The sequence below is a fragment of the Mytilus californianus genome, unplaced genomic scaffold, assembly GCF_021869535.1.
Source record: "Mytilus californianus isolate M0D057914Y unplaced genomic scaffold, xbMytCali1.0.p SCAF_10, whole genome shotgun sequence".
Lineage (NCBI taxonomy): Eukaryota > Metazoa > Mollusca > Bivalvia > Mytilida > Mytilidae > Mytilus > Mytilus californianus.
Window position 1 is genome coordinate 41,969,233 of NW_026262582.1, and position 17,906 is coordinate 41,987,138.

Below are 17,906 nucleotides of genomic sequence, written 5' to 3' on the forward strand. Positions count from 1 at the left end.
ATTTGTCTAGTGGCTCACCTGCACTTCCATTTACATCTGAACAATAAGGTTTAATGTCATAGAAAAACGAGTTGCTGGTGATTATTATGTTAAGCAAACCATTAAATCAATGCATGGACATATACTAAACTAGGTCTTTACATGATATTTATGATGAGTTTATAAACTACAGAATCGTGTTGCGAATCTATTAATAAGTAAAATCTGTTATGAGCCAATTCCTAACATGACAAAATTATGTCAAATGACATAATTTTCTACACCATGTTTATTTTTGAACTGTCCATATGTATGTAATTTATTTTTGTCATTTGACATAATTTGTATAGACTGTTCAAAAATGTATATGGTGTAGAAAATTATCTGATTTTGAATATTCATAGAGTGCTTTAGCTAAATTTAGATGTAATGTAGTGCACATCAGAATTGAAACTGGTCGTTATGAAAATATTGGTATAGAAAATAGAGTCTGTTTGAATTGTACTGATGACGTTGAAGATGAACAACAGGTTTTGTTAAACTGTCCTGTATATGCAGATATCCGTAGTGTTATTTTTAATCATGATACTCTCTTTTTATTATATTAATGAAGAAGTGATTGTTTTCAGATTATAAACTTTCTATAGCGTTTTTGTTTTGAGTTCTATTGTTTTACCTTAAATCTTTTTTTTGTTAATATACGTAATTTTAATTTCTTAAACGATTAGCGTCTACGTAAGTCATTATTATAATCCTCAAATTAGTTCAATTTAGCTGAACTGATTAGGATACATTTATATTTTCAATAAGTTTCAATTGAATGCATTCAAAGTCTTTGCGTCCATGTTTTATCATTCCATTTGGGATACATCATTTTTAATAAATTGTTATGGCGGAAATCAATGAAAATAAGTGATGCCTTAAAACACTGTTTGTAGCAAATCGGAAAATTCGAGCAAAGCTAGTCCCATTCGTGACTTCAACGACCGACCATGCGACACCCACCTGCATAGTCATGGTTGTTAAACATCCGGTAGTTGACTTCAAAGACCCACCGTGCAACACCCTCCTGCATAGTCATGGTTGTTGAACATCCCGTTGTAGACTTCAAAGAATGTCGGTCTAGGCCATACAAATGTGAGATTAAAACGTGATACTATGTGTTTCTCACAATCTCCTCATCAGTTTCTACGCAGTACACACCAAAGACTCAACAATGTAATGTTATCAGACATGATACAAACCATAGAATCAACAATGTCATTATTTAGTTAGAATTAAATACTATGTTATTAAACATGATACACATCAGAGAATGAAGAATGTCATTTTTTAGTTCGAAGTAAATGCATTGTTATTAAACGTGATGCACATCAGAGAATCAACAATGTCATTATTTAGTTCGAAATAAATGCATTGTTATTAAACATGATACATATCAGCAAATCCACTCTGTCAATATTTCTTGCGAAGTTGATAATGAATAAAAAGTCATCATTTGGTAGGAAAACAACAATATAAGAGTTTCTGAATTGATATTATGAAAACATTCCGATATCTTTTTTCCGAATATATTTGGCGGGAAATTACACGCGCTAGTTTAATCAAATAATCAAAAATTTATGAAACTGGCAAAATATGGTTTAAATGCTCGAAGATTGACAGAAAATTTAGTAACTAATTTATACACAGTAATCGCCGCGATAAAATTGATTAAATTGCACTGATACTTTACCAAATCGAACATCAATCAATCGAAATACAGTAAATGCCTTGACAATTTCATGGTCAATCTTAATTTGTAGCCTTTAGACGCAGGTAACTTAAGAATTTAACCCAAGCTCGTTAAGGATAATAAACTTTTCCCATTCGCTACTTTTCAAAATAGTTTTACATTTTTATAGTAAAAAGCATGCGATTATCAGGTTAATTTATTTATTTTTTGCGTTTCGAGTGCTAAAAAACTGAAATCAAAGGACGTCATATAAAGTTCTTTCTAATTGCCCACGTAAACCTGTTTGTATATAATTTACAATAATAACGTCATCATGTAGAATTAAATTCCATGAAAGCGATTGCTAACATGTCGTCAAAAGAGAAAATGTTATACTTAATCGCCTGGGAGTTTTTGTAAGAATGCCTTCTGTCCAAATTGTCCAATTATTGAGAATTTCCAGAGCCAAGAAACATATTAACACGTTATTTGTCGATTAGCTTGATTTAAATCTTTTCAGATATATTAAAAGTGGCCTTGAATGTTTTAATTCGTAAAACAAAGTGGGTTTTTTTCGACTGATTAAGCTAACAGTTTTCTTAGATTATACGTCAAATATGTCTTTTTCTTATATTAACTTAATCAACTTTTTGAATTTCTTGATTTGGAAACTTAATTGTACCTCTTGCTTTTCTTAAGATATAAGTGCTAGGGTTTATTAGATAAGATGAACTTTGTTATAGTTTGATCAAAAGTTCAATTATAACATTTTTCTGTGAATGTGTCGAGATTATGACAGTAACTTTATTAGTTGTCAAATCTTGGGATCAATTACGCATTGGTTTGATCTTCATAAGAAATGTCGGGCATTTGATCGTCTGTACTTTTGTGTTTACAATAACGATAACACTAAAAGAATAAACTCAATTATGCAATCTCTTAACAACTAATATATTTCAGTATGTACTTCATGCAGGCTAGTTTAAAGGGTCTGGATGAGGGTCCATCATTTCTGTATTCTTTAATTTTTTTATGCCATTTTTCTCTACTCTTTATACTTTTTGCCAATTATTCTTTTTTCTTTATATTTTAGCACCTCATTATTCTCTATTCTTTATGTTTTTGGTCCATTTCTCTATTCTTTATATTTTTTGCCCATTATTCTCCTATTTTGTAAACCCCCATCCACACTCTCAATTAGTTTTGTTTGTTTGTTATGTGAACCATGGTAAAGATAATCAAAAAACTAGATCTTCCATCAAAATACCTGAGTTTGTTAATAAAAAATGATCATATACAGTCATTCAAAGACGCCATGACATATATAGATATGCTAAAATTTAATGTGTACATGTATTTTACATCATGTATACATTCATGTTCCCCTCTACATTATCTTGCAAAATGTTTTCAGCTTTAAGCTTGCAACATCTTCAAATGTACTAAAACCGCAGCACCGTGTCATCCGCGCTTCTATCAACAACCAACCACTCTTTAATTAATCACAAAACATGATGGCGCAGGACCCGTTTTGTTCATAAATATCGTTCTAGAGTGTCAAGCGCTTGCGCGGGTAGCTGTCTAGTAGCAATAAAATAATCTCTCAACGGTTGAATCCATGCAGGCTATCAATCTTTTTATTTAGTTCTTTTCAACTGATTAGAATACATACTATGTTTCCAAGCTTTGTTTACAATGCTCTGAAAACGCTCCGTTCTACTTCCTGTTTTAAAGACCTTTCGGGATCTTCTGGTTTTGCCGGTTCATTACACACCTTAGAAAATATGAAGGCTTAAATTTCAATGGCTGATGTAATAATTCCCAGAACAGAAAGTAAAACGGAGTGTTGTCCGATCCTTGTTAGCAAAGCACGGACCAGGATCTGCTTTTTAATCAGATTGGCCCCTTTTTACCACCAACATCATAGTTTTCCTAACAATGGCGCTATTGTTAGATTTTTTTAAACCGTTTACTTCAGTGCAAAAACAAATGATCGGCTATGGAAAGCTAAAAGTACAGCATGGGACCTAATATTCGTTATATTATGTCCGAGGTACAACTACTTGTTTTTGTAAGATTTTGATTAAATATTAATATTTAAATTATGTGTCTAGACAATGTTATACAAGATATATAATTGATTTTCTATCAACTGCAAATCTGTTAGATTTTATACTACTTAAGTCGTTTAATAACATTTTCAAACAATTCCCAAATACACACTCAACCATTATAAAGATAGTTATAAAGAAGCGTTTATAAAACACTTTTATCGAGATTAGAATGAAATTCGATATCAAATGCTTCCATCTTCATGATCTTAATAGTGCGTTAACCATAGTGATCTGAGGGATTAAATATAAATTATAAGGAGATGGTGAATGATTGAAAATGAGACAACTATCCTACAGAGACCAAATGACATGAATGTTACATCTATAGGTCACCGTAAGGCCTTTAACAATGATAAAGACCCATACTGTATAGTAATCATCGTTTGTTGCTGTATATCATATTTCTTTTTTGTTCATTATTTTGTACATAAATAAGGCCATTAGTTTTCTCTTTTGAATTGTTTTACATTTGTCATTTGGGAGCCTTTTATGGCTGACTATGTGGTATGGGTTCTGTTTATTGTTGAAGGTCGTAGTTGTAACTTCTATGTCGTTTGGTCTCTGGTGGAAAGTTGTCTCATTGGCAATCATCAAACATTGTCCTATTTTTATATGTAAAAGGCCCCGACATTTTGAAGTGTAATTCAATTCAACCGGCCTGATAAATGATAAATGATAAATGATAAAACAATTTACAAAAGAAAACAGATATGTCAGACAGCAACCTACGACAACCACTGAATTAGAGGCTACTAACCTGATTAACTTTATTCGTTCTCATAACAAACAGATAGGGCAAATACATGGATTGTATACACAGAGAGCCATGTCAAAGAAAGAGGCATTAAAAGGGTTGAAAAATTCAACTATTAAGAAATATAAACAGCAGTTAACCATAATTTGACGTTAAAGACTACTTTTATTCATTTTTGCCTTAAAATTGTATGCGTTAGATTAGGTGCTAATCATGATACCATAATAAATGATGCTAAAACATTTTGATTGTATTTCATCTCTACTTGAAAAAGAAAAATAAGTCAAATCGTTCATCGGATCAAATATGAAGCCACATGATAAATCACATCAACAGATATGAGTTTCAAATTAGATATAAAAAAAAGAAATGAAACTCCATCTCGAAACAAAAAAGTATAACAAAAACACCGAACTCCAAGGTAAATTCAAAAAGGGAAGTCCATAAAAACTAACAAAATCAGACGTCATCATCCAACAGAACGAGCGAAAAACAACTGTCATATTCCTGACTTGATTCAAGCATTTTCCGAAGGAAATGGTTGATTAAAGTTGGTTTCATAGCTAGCTAAACCTCCCACTTGTGTAACAGTTGTTTATAGTTCCGTATAGTGTATGTAATACATTTACATCTAAAGTGCCAAAAATATTATGAAAATCAAGAGTATTTTTCAAAAGATATGACAAGTATAAACAAGGACTTCTTAAACTTTAATAATACTAGTATAGACAAAACAATCAGAAGAATACTACTATTAAAAGGAATACTTAATGTGGGACATAACACTACAGGGAGATAACTTCGAAGTTCTGATAATGTTCGTTTGTCCGGGTCCGATCTTATTTTACACACATTAGTTACGTCCCTATATATTTTTTTAAGAAGTTTTACTTTTACTCCAGTCTATTTCTTTACAATCATTGTTATGAAAGTAGATACTTTGTCAGATGCTTTTAAAAGTCCGTATTACGGAAAAAAACATTTAGGACTTCACAAAAATATAATTTGAATTCATCAGCTCAGTAGTCAGTACATCGGTACTGACATGATTTATAACAAACCCTTTCTTAAATTGTACGTTAAAGAATTTTGAAATTACGAGAAACTAAGGTTTCAACTACCTCAGGCAAAGTTGACCTTAGATAGATTTGGCTATTTTTAGGTTCTTTTTGGTCATATAGCTCTTCAACTGTTTAGGTTATTATACATTCTAGGCTTTCAAATATTTGGTATTGAGCGTTCCTGATGAAGGTAAATATAAAAAAAGCTCTTCGGACGCATGCAATTTATAACATGTTGTTTTAATTTTTTTTCGAATTCAAATATATAATTTTGGAGATCCTAAATGGGCTTCCATAAAAGGTTAAATAGAATTATCATTTACTAAACGTTTGTTGGTTGTTTAAGCGATAGTATTCAGCAAACAACCTTAGTTGCGAATACATTTTGAATCCGTTCCTGGACATTCATTTTTTTTTGGTCTTAATAAAAACTACTATTATTATTCTATGATATAGAGCTTACAGATACCAACAATTTTTTTCAAATCAAATGTTGCTTTTTGCATCGATTTAGAGGAAACAAACTATATTTTTCACTTCCCTTCTGAAACAAATGATGTTTTTCTCAAGAAATTAAGTTGCAGGAGCACTGCGAGAACGCTTAATCTGTGGTTATATCTCAAATTGTTAACATCTTAAAGATAAGTCTCTTTTGAAATATTCTCTCACTTATATGCGTTCTGTCAGGGGATATTCTTTTTCTTCGTAGTGTGTTATTACATAAAAAAAACACGCATAGCTGAGATAGTGGTAGAGCAGACCGAGTTATTACAAAAACAACAAAAGTGAAGCAAGATTTTTTAAATGTTAAAAGTATATGAAAAAGGTCTGAGAACAAAACGTAGAACTTGAACATTGTCTTGTATACTATTGATATAAACTCAGTTCATTGTCATTTAATTTATGATTTTTTGATTGGTCTGCACGAGAGAGTGACATTAAAAAAATATCTTCCGCTGAGGCATGGGATAGAGCAAATTGTCTCCCTCTTATTAACCAATCAAAATGTTGCATTTTAACGTGAAGTATAATAAAATGTTTTGTTAATTCCGTAAAACGTTATATGTTTGATATTGAAAGTATTTATAATGCAATTTTCCATAGAATTTTATATCAAAGGGCAATAATGATTTTAAAAAATATTCATTTTCATTGCAGATATAAACCACTGATACAAATTTCATTAAAACCTGTTAGGAATGGTACGCGTTGAGCGCTTCTAATAGACCGGACGAACGGACGTCTGTAAGTTTTATGTCCCCGCTCCGCATTGTGGCGGGACCACTTAATGGTGGAATGTATGACGTCGTACCTAAAATGGCGTTCCAAGTAATGTTCCAACAAAATAATAACAAAACTAGAAGAGAGAAAATATTCGTGACAAAACTAATCCCTTAAATGAATATGATGATTTTGAGATTTAAAATAAGATGGTACGGAATGCTTAGAGAGGCTATTTTAATTATTGCTGACATTTTGACAGATGATTTAGAGCCAAAGTTTATGCGTTCATATAGTGTTTCCGCAAGTCTCCAGGTTTTGACTGCCCTTAGATACTATGCTCCTGTGTCATTTCAGCAGGTTGTTGGTGATTTAGTTGGTTTAAGTCAACTAACAATATCTAGAATTATAAGTAGAACTTCAAGGGCTTAAACAGCTAAAGCAAGTGATTTTCTAAAGTTCCCATTGTCTCCTAAAAGTACATTCTGGGGGTGATCTCTTCAATAAGTAGAATATCCTGGTTCAGGCAACACAATTTGCTAAAATAGGAATTTATCTATAGAAGTTCGCCTTTAGGTTAATGAAAGAAAGATTGATGATGCATAAGCTGCATAAATGCACACATTTTCCTATTGTTATATGATAATAAACATTCTCACGAAGGTAATTAGTGTTTTAAGTTTTAAGTATCTAAATGGATTTTAATTTGTAAAACTCCGGCATTTACGAATGCACGTAGGACGAAGTTTTAGGTGAAACCACAAGATTATTTGCACATTGCAATTATGTAAGAAAGAATTTGTAAAAATAATTGCAAGAATATTACAACACTGTAATAAAATGTATTATTCCACTGAAAGTTAATATTCATAGCGAAATCATTGGTTGATTGGTTGAGACTATCCCGTTTGACGTCGAACTAAACTTCATATTCCCCTCTAAGTATCATATTCCCCTCTATGCGTCGGGACTTCCATGTGCGACGTTAAGCGCGATTAATGTTGATAACGGTTTGAACGTTTTGTAGAGATAATATAATAGTAATTTCTTTTTAAAAATTATTTCAGACGTAAAATTAAAACAATTAAAAAAAGAAGAAATGATTAAATTTTTATCGGTACGGATTTTCATTGTTAATGTCGTGTTTAGTAATAAAAACAAGCTGATAAAAAAAAGAAATATGTAATTAAATATTTATGTTCAGGAAGTAAAAAAAGTATAGTTGTGGAATAAAACATTCATTTCCCTTGGCTTAGGGAAATATGAAGATTTGTTCATCCTCATGAAATATGAATGTTCTTGGTTACAAATCTTCATATCTCCCTCAAGCATGAGAAAAAATATCATATTATATTATGCATAAGTTTTACGACGAATACACCTATTGTTTCATATTACACCGCTTTCAAAAATACCATTGACAGTTTATACGGGGTAATATGATTAAAGATCATAACAGTTATATTTTACTTTTTTTTTACTTGTCCCCAAGGTCAAATTGATCGAACATCTATATAACAAATGATACAGCTATATGACGGGAGCTACTAGTGGAGCAGTATCTGATTACTATTACTAGACCACCCCCAGTTTTTAGTGGTGTTCGTGTCGCTCAGTCATTTTTTTGTGGTCTGTTTAGTGTTTTGTAGACTTGTTTTTACTTTTAGTTGTCTTTCGTTTTATTTTCGACATAAAATTTTTGAATGTCCCTTATGTATCTTCAGCTTCCTTTTCTTTTTCTTTTCTAGATTTAATGCTATCTTATAAGATACTGTAAACCAACTCATTTTCGCGGATACTATATTTCGCGTTTAGCAATTGTCAGCCGACTTCGCGGCGATTTATTTTCGCGGTTTACTCATTTTCTTGATGTAATTATGTGAGAAAAGACCCAAGTGCTATATATTCGCGACGATTTATTTTCGCGTTATTTTTCCACTGGCGAAAGTCGCGAAAATAAATCGCTCGCAAAAATTTGTTGGTTTTCAGTAGTAATATAGCAATGTAATTTTCAATCGCAGTTTATCCGTTGCATGTGAATTAATGTTTCAAATATCGTTAACTGTGGTAATGACAAATCATGCGATATGTTAATCGAACACCAGTAAATGTTTCGACAAAATATTAGGAAATATGAGCCATATGAGAGGTCTCTTTAAAGCTGTGTTGGGGTTTTATAATCATTTTCTTAGACATGTAAATTAATCAAAAAATTAATTTAACTGATTATCTTGAATCATATTTTTCAATTATTGATTACCAAGTAAAATTAAGATCTGTAATTATAGACTGCAACATTTAAACCTATCCAGAGTGAAAATAGACATGATATATTTATAAGAGAAAACAGTTTTATAAAATACATGTAGGAGATGTGGTGTGATTGCAAATAAGACTGCTACCAAACAGAGTCCAAGTAACATGGAGTTAAGCGGTTATAGTTAACCGTATGCCTTTCAACATTGAGCAAAACCGATACCGTATAGTCAGCTGTAAAATGTACCGACATGACAAACTGTAAAAATTTTCAAACGTAAAAACATCCCCAACGACCTGATTTATGACGAAACAATAAAAGAAAAACAGACATAGCAACCAACGACAACCATAGAATTGCAGGCTCCTGGCTTGGAACACGTAACATTAAGAAAACCAAACGGCGGAGTTGAACATGTTTGTGAGCGCTCAACCGCCACCCTATCTCGGTACTATGATGGAATAGTTCGACATAAGAACAAACTGTAAAAAAACATTTTCGAAATGTCTTGGCTCGCTAGAATGATTGTAATAGGGCATAATGGTGTTTGTTAGAACCAAACTGCCTAAATATTTGTAATAAAAGTTAACTCAAATTGAAATTCCTATGAACACGTAGAAAGAATGCATTAGGTCTATATATAACAATTTTTACAATAGTAAGAAATGTATTATTTTGGTTTAAAGGTCGTCGGGGCGACATATATACTTGATACTATGGGCACAGCATAATTTTGCAGTTCTTGTCAATCATAAAGTATATCTATTCCTATTGTTATTAAAATTGCTGCGAATGTTATAAGAAACTTGATGATAATTCACCCACTAAACATCCTTAATTGATTCTCCCAATCTTGTACTGTGATCACTGAACTGGTTTTGTGAACTATTCACACATGAACAAACAATCCAGTTTTACATGAAAATGTGCTTGAAGATAATCATTAGAAAATCAATATTTTTATCGGCATCCAGACACGTATCTGCATCCGCTAATTCTTCTTAAAATTCGGACGGGTTTTTGTCGTGACTTGTGTTTTAGATTTAAATAAACTGAAATTGATTAAAGTTTTGTTTGACAATATTGGATAGAAAGGTGAATGTAATCTGTTTTGCTTAGCATTTGCAATGCTGATCCCCCCTTTCCCCAACCAGATTACATTTAATTTAAACGCCTTTTCCTAAAAAATTGTGATGATTTAAAGGAGTAGGCCCAGTAATATCCATTTTTGGCCCCAAAATATAGTATTTCAAAAATTTGTTAAAAATGTAAACTTTTAGCTATTTATTGGAAAGTTGAATACTTTTGTTACATAAATATAGGCTGTTTTTGACAATACAATGCACATGCATTACAAGCATTATCAATTCATGCACAATTACTGAAATCTTCACAATTGTAGCATTTGGGCTTATTCTTAGACGGTTTTTGTCTAAAATGGAAGTGGCCGCACTTGTGTTCTTAATATTTAGATATATGCTGTATTTGATGATGATACATAACATATATAAAGGTTGAGACTGACAACGAATGCGGCCACTTCAAGTTTTGACAAAAAAACATCTGAAAAGTGACGTTCTGTCGCATATTTGATAGATTTTTCATATTTAAGCTTGAATTTAGGCGTCTTTAATGAACAAATCAGTCCAAATCTTTTACATAAAGTACTTGAATCGACTGAAGAAGACACTTAAGTGTCGAAAAAAGTGTCGAAAATCTTTCATTGAATGAACTTTAAATTTTAGGTAAAAATAAGTCCGTACCGGACGTTCTCCTTTCAAAGAATCCCGCATTCAAACAATTTACAAATAAAAAGAAATCGTTTGTCACCAATATTTCTATGTTCTAATCTGTTCAGCTAAGCTTTAGCAATGCTAATTTTCCCCAACCAGATTTCATGAATGTAAACGATTTTTTTCTTCAAAAATCAACTTTATTTAGATTTCGAAGCTCCATGCATCCAAACAATTAACAGACTTAAAAAAATTTCATTAATCACCAATATTTCTATTTTCTGCAAATTTATGCATTTCAAACGCTTTTAAGATGCAAAAAACGGGCGTAGTGTCGTATGCTGTAGTTGGTATAACACGTGATTTCCGTTTTTTAAATAAGCTTATGAGACCGGAATCCATTAAAGTTTCCGGTCCATAGTAGAAAACTCAGTTATAGAAAATATCCGAATGTTAAATGCAAAGCAAACGTTTTCACTTAGGTAAACCAAAAGGCGGAAGATACCAAAGGGCCAATCACATTCCGAAGTAGAATAAAAAGCGACACCAACTTTGAAGAACGTAAGGAAATGATATTTTTCTTGTGATTGTTTTCGGGGATATAGGCATATGTTCACGTTTTTTTGTACTTGCATCCTAAACAAATAATAGCATTAATAACTTATGGTTTGATATTTTATAATCAGATACATTTAACACATGTACAGTTTTAGAAGCAAAAATATCAAAACTATTGTCAACATAATCCATAGAACTGTATGCTACAGCATTATTTTTTCTTCTTTGTTTTTAAATTTAAATCACCTCTGGGACTACTATTTAATGTTTGTATGCTGGATATGATTTCATGATTTCTAAATTGCATTATTAACAATGTTTGTGATCATCATGCAGTGATTGAATTGTATATTTCCAAGTTTGCTCAACATTTATTTTTAGTGTAAATCGTGCGTAAAAAATAACAAATGCTCAATACATAAAATAGGTCGCTCAATATAAAAAAAAAATGAAATAATGGTCTGGATGAGTCTTCATATCTCTATTCTATAATTCTGAGGGCCATATTTCTTTGTTCTTTATAGTGTTTGCTCATTAATTTATCTGTTCTTTATATATTTTAGCACCCCTATATTCACTTTTTTAGTTTTTTTTTCTTTCTCTTTTTTGCTCATTTTTTTATTTTTTGATACATTATTCCCTATTGTGTAAAACCCCACCCCCTCAGATATTGTTCATGTACTAATTGCATGGTTTTTAGTGTAATTCTGTTAGTTCATATTAAGTCTATTCTTTGTCTTTATAAACAAGTACAGTTTTGTTTATTGTTGAAGGCCGTATGGTGAATAAAAAGCTGTTAACGTCTACGTCATTTGATCTCTATTGGAAAGTTGTCTCATTTGCAATGATACCACATCTTCTTGTTTTTGTATAAACACAACTGCTTAAACTTAGAATGTTGATGTACTATTAATATCTAAAATTTGGCACTAATAAGATCAAGCTATACAAACCTTTCAGGCAATTACATAACACGAAAAAAATGTTCACCTTCAATTCAAAATTACTGATGGTATAACAATTTAAGCGACTCTCTAATCAAAAGCATGTGAACATTTTGTATTTCTTACATGGTAAAGATTCACCAAGAGCTTTTATTATTAGTTTTAGTATTTTAGTGAGTTCAAAATGATTAGGAAAGTATGTAACAGCATGATTAACAGCGAACAAAAAGAAAAACAAAGCAAACTGGGGTAATTATATAGACAGCAATTTAACACACGTGGTTTTTTGTTGATTTTTCGATCAAACACCTCATTTGTTTGGTATACTTATATAATATAATTTTGGATGTAACACGTCTTCTGATTGGCTGTAAGTGTTTGTCTATCAGCTCACAGACATAATTTTGTCATGTGACCGTGACGTCACCAACGTTTTTTTCAAAATTTACGCCTTAAAAATGGAATTTAGAATTAAATTATAAGGAATGACTGTAATATTTTTTCTGTCTATTCGAAATAACATAAAAAATGTGGTGCATACTTTTAAATAATCCGCTACGCGGGTTATTCAGTGTGCACCACATTTTTCAGGTTATTTCTTCATAGACAGAAAAAATATTACAGTCATTCCTTAAATCAAATACATAGGGAAGTAAGAAATAAGACGATATACAGCGAAAAAAAACCAACAACACAAAGCAGGGGTATTTATTAAGATAGATATTGAACACACATAGTTTTTGTTGCTATTACAATGTAAGATCCTAGACATTAATTTTTCGGTATAACAATATCTAATACATAGGGAAGTATGCAACAAGACGATTGACACCACAAAAAACAACAAAAGCAAAACAAAGCAGGGGTAATTATAAAGATAGATATTTAGCACACATGGTTTTTGTTGCTGTAACGATCATTCACCTCAATTTGTTTCGGTAAAAATATATCAAAGACCTGGATGTACATGTTACCGCAAAGTACGTAATCTGCTGGTAAGAGAATAAAGCCGACTTACATTTAGTTTACTGATCAGCAATAATAGAATTTTAATTCATTAAAAATGATGAAGACATATGGATTCAATCTTCTTTAAGCTTTCGAGCTGATAATTACTTAAATTTTAGTTTTCCTTTTAGTTCTATATATTTCCCCAATTCCACTCTTTTAAGTGGAGCATGATCTGGTTACCCTTAGGCTCTTTTTTCTTTTCATCTTTATTTAGTGGTATATTACTAGGTTTAAGGTTGCAAATGTATTTTCAAACACGGTGTATCAGTTCAATGTTAATTAATGTTTCAACTATTGTTAAAAGTAAACATTATAAATCAAATTTAGATATTTTGATCGAACGGCGTGAAATGTTTGGAAAAAATATCAAGAAAGTTTTTTTTAACGTGGACTATATCAGAAATCCGTTTAAAGCTTTGTGTGGTTATAATAATGATTGTCTCAGACACGTAGATTATTTTGAAAAACATGATTTGCTTATGATAATTTCAGGCAATTTTTTAAATTATAATTGATTACCATGCAAAATTAAGATCTGTTATTATAGACTGTAACCATTAACCCTATCCAGGTTGAAAATAGACATTATATATTCATAAGGAAAACAATACTAAAATGTTTGTAATAGCGCATAATGTTACATGTAGTTTTAAGAACTAAACTGCCTAAAAATTTGGAATAAGAGTAAACTCAAATTGAGATTTTCAGAGACAAGTTGAAAGAATTTATTAAGTCTAAAACAACATATAAACTAATATAAAAGTATTTTTTAACATATTATCTACGCGATAGGCAGATTTGATACTACTTGCAAGCATTACTATGCAGTTCTTGTTAATCATAAAGTATATCTATCCCTATTGTATTAATTGGGATTTACCATGCTAGGAATGTAATCAGAAACTCGATGATAATTCACCCACGAAACATCCTTAATGAAATCTTCTAATCTAGTACTTTGATCACTGAATTGGTTTTAGGAACTTTTAAGTATTTACACTTGAACAAATAATCCATTTTTTACATGAAAATTTGATAATAGTAATTATTGCTTGAAGGTAATCAGTTGAAAATCAATATTTTTATCAGCATCTAGACACTTCATCTGCATCCGCTTATTCTTCTTAAAATGCAGATGTGTTCTTGTCGTGACTTGCATTTTTGATTTAATTAAACTGAAATTTATTAAAGTTTTGCTTGAAAATAGTGGATAGAAAAGTGAATGTAATCTGTTCTGTTACGCATTTGCAATGCTGATTTTCCCCAACCCGATTACATTTAATGTAAACGCTTTTCCCCCTCAAAAATCAATATTATTTAGATTTCAAAGATATAAAATTGAGAATGGAAATGGGGAATGTGCCAAAGAGACAACAACCCGACCACAGAACAGACAACAGCAGAAGGTCCCAAACAGGTCTTCAATGCAGCGAGAAACTCCCGCACCCGGAGGCGTCCTTCAGCTGGCCCCTAAACAAATATATATATACTAGTTCAGTGACAATGAACGCCATACTAAACTCCAAATTGTACACAAGAAACTAAGATCCATGCATCTGAACAATTTACAAATTAACAAAAAGAAATTGATTATCACAAAGATTTCTATTTTCTAATCTGTTCAGCTAAGCTTGAGCAATGTTGATTTTCCCCAACCGGATTTCATGAATGTAAACAACGATTAAAAAATAAACTTTTTTAGATTTCAAAGATCCATTCATCCAAACAATTTACAAATTTGAAAATAAACTTCGTTAATCACCAATATTTTTATTTTCCCTCAAATTTATGCGTTTCAAACGCCTTGATGATTTGAAAAAGGTAGTAGTGTGGTATTGCTATGAACAGTACATGGTATTTCCGTTTAAATTAACATATGAAACCTGAACCCATACGTTAAAATTTCAGATCTATAATAAAAAAAACTTGGTTATAAAATAGATCCAGATGTTAAATTAATGCAAAGCAAGTGTCACAACTTTGCCCAAAAAACCGAGGATACCAAAGAGACAATCGAATTTTGAAGCCGAATAGAAACCGACAACACATTTGAAAAACATAAGGAAACACTATGCTTCTTGTCATTTGTTTTTCGGGAAAATAAGCATGACAACGATTATTTTCCTGCTCGCGTCCACGACAAATAAATAGCATAGTAACTTTATTTTTTTAACCAGATATATTTAACACAGTTTTAGAAGCAAAAATATTAAACTATTGGAATTCAAATGGGAATCAACATAATCTATAGAACTCCATGCTGCAGCATTATTTCTTCTTTTTCTTTTCAAATTTAAATTATAACTGGTACTGCTATTTAATCTTGGTATGATGGATATAGCTTCATGATTTCTAAATTGTATAATTCATAATGTTTATGATGTGGCAATAATTTATTAAATATTTCCAAATTTGCTCAACATTTATTTTAGTGTAAATCGTGCGTAAATAATAGTTAAAGCTCAATACTAACGCGCTTCTTTCTTTTTAATGAAAAATTCAATAGAGCGTATTTTAAAAATATAATATGAGGGTCTGGCTGGGTCTTTATATATCGCTATTTTATAATTCTTATGTCCATTTGTCTCTTTTCTATGTAGTATTTACTCTTTAATTTCTCTGTTCTTAAATTTATATATAGTTTAGCACCCCATTATTTTCTATTCTCTGTTCCGTTTTGCTCTATTCTTTTTTCTTTTGGCACATTATTCCGTAATCTTTAAACCCCATCCACACCATCAGATATTGTATATTTGTACTTGTTGAAGGTTTTAATGTATTTTGGTTCAAATTTAGTCTATTCTTTGTCTTTATAAACAAGAACAGTAGACGTACTACGCGGTATGAGTTTTGCTAATTGTTAACGGCCGTACGGTTACCAATAGACATTTACGGAAAGTCTCGGTACCGACTGTTGACACCGACTCTGACAGGTAAAATGAAGGGGGTCGTCTTAAAATTAAAAAAGAACTAAATAATTAGATTTTGCAAATAACAGTTACACAATATTTTACACAACGATTTATTTAATCAATTAAGGTTTGTCTTCTGTTTACAAATCCAGCACAAGTCTCCACAATTTGTCATATTTAGAGACGAATGTAATAAAAATTAAAGATAAGGAAGAGAAATTACCCCCCCCCCCCCAAAAAAAAAAACAAAAAACAAAAAACAAACAATCGACGTCGATAATGCGACGAAAACAGCTTCAACTACAAAAACTGCTGACATCCGGCAAACGTTGATTAATAACCTCTCAGATTCAGCGGAAGAGTTTCAAGTAGCCCGAACTGAAGCAGAAGCAGAAGCGCCAAATGAGGATGTCTCAGTTGACACAGAACCATCTATTGAAAATGAATATGGGTCTTCTACACAAAAACCAGAAAAACACAAAGGCCAAAAAGCGACCGTTGGTGGACATTATCCGCGAAAACCAGATGGCATATAACAGATTTATTACAAAAAAAAAAAAAAATATCCAAAAATAATGAAAGTTATCAGAATTAGTTCTTCGGAAACAGAATCCGATTGATTGCAGGTTGAGAATTTATTTCCTATATTTTTTTTTTAGTTAATATATACAGTTTCACAAATATTATCCCCTGCTTCTTATCTCAAAGGTATTTGTGAGCTATTGCTCTGATCACTTGGCATCCGTTATCTTTTCCAACTGAAAAATAATTTCCAGAAACGGGAGCCCGCAACATTTTTTTGGCTCTTAAAGGGGGTACACGATCCACATTTTGCCAAACAAATTTGTCATTTTAATTAAATTTTCCAGAAAAAGGGACCAGGTCCCTCTGGGCTCCCCTTAATTGAAATCCACATCTGTTGAATCGAACCAAACTTGGCAGAAATGTTCCTGGATTGCTATTTTCCTTTTTCATAATGGCCGCCCCAGCTTTTAATTTGTTAGCACATATCTTCAAGTAATATGGTCAGCACTGATTATATCTTCCCGCCTCTATGACACCACTTGTTAACTTAGGGAAATTCCTTTTAGTTGTTTATTTTGTTTGTTTGGTTTTTTTTCTAGAGGGGGGGGGGGGGGGGGGGGAGGGAGGGCTAAGAAGAAAATTTTCGTCATACATTTTATTTTCAACAAATATCGAGTCTGACGTTTTCTTACTTGAACTGGTCCTTGATTTGTTACTTCATTGATACATTGGTACTTCCTTTTTATTGCAAATTTCTTCTTCTTTGCTCCCCACCCCAGCACCCTTATCTAAAATAAAGATTACTCTCTAACCTTGGTGTTCCCTTTTTTTTCGTATCTGTAAAACAGAAAGGAAAATGATTTTATCAGAAAACGGGATATGTTTATGTACATATGTATATATAAATTTATATATAACAATGGCATTATAGATGCAGGAATAGAAAATCACTCAAAATAAAGTATCTGGCTTCATATACACGTGTATGAGCTTGGAGAAATATCCAATTGAAATGTGCTGTTACGAAAACTCTGGATGCAAATTTTGATTCTTATTGTCGGTGGAGCGATAGAATGCTCCGTTTGTGGACTCCTCATGAATCAAGTGCGCCGCTCAATTAACT

General features: G+C 31.7%; 1 protein-coding gene across 5 annotated transcripts in view; it reads left to right on the forward strand.

Annotated features, from left to right (window-relative positions):
- Positions 1-17,906, forward strand: part of LOC127718149 (cardioacceleratory peptide receptor-like) — a 191,429-nt gene that overhangs the window by 63,539 nt on the left and 109,984 nt on the right. For 2 of the 5 annotated variants that reach the window (XM_052224125.1, XM_052224124.1), the window contains exon 2: positions 6,781-6,867. The exons of the other annotated variants lie outside the window; for them this stretch is intronic. The gene's annotated coding sequence lies outside the window, so the exon portion shown is untranslated. The remainder of the gene's footprint in view (positions 1-6,780; positions 6,868-17,906) is intronic. 5 annotated transcript variants of the gene reach the window in all.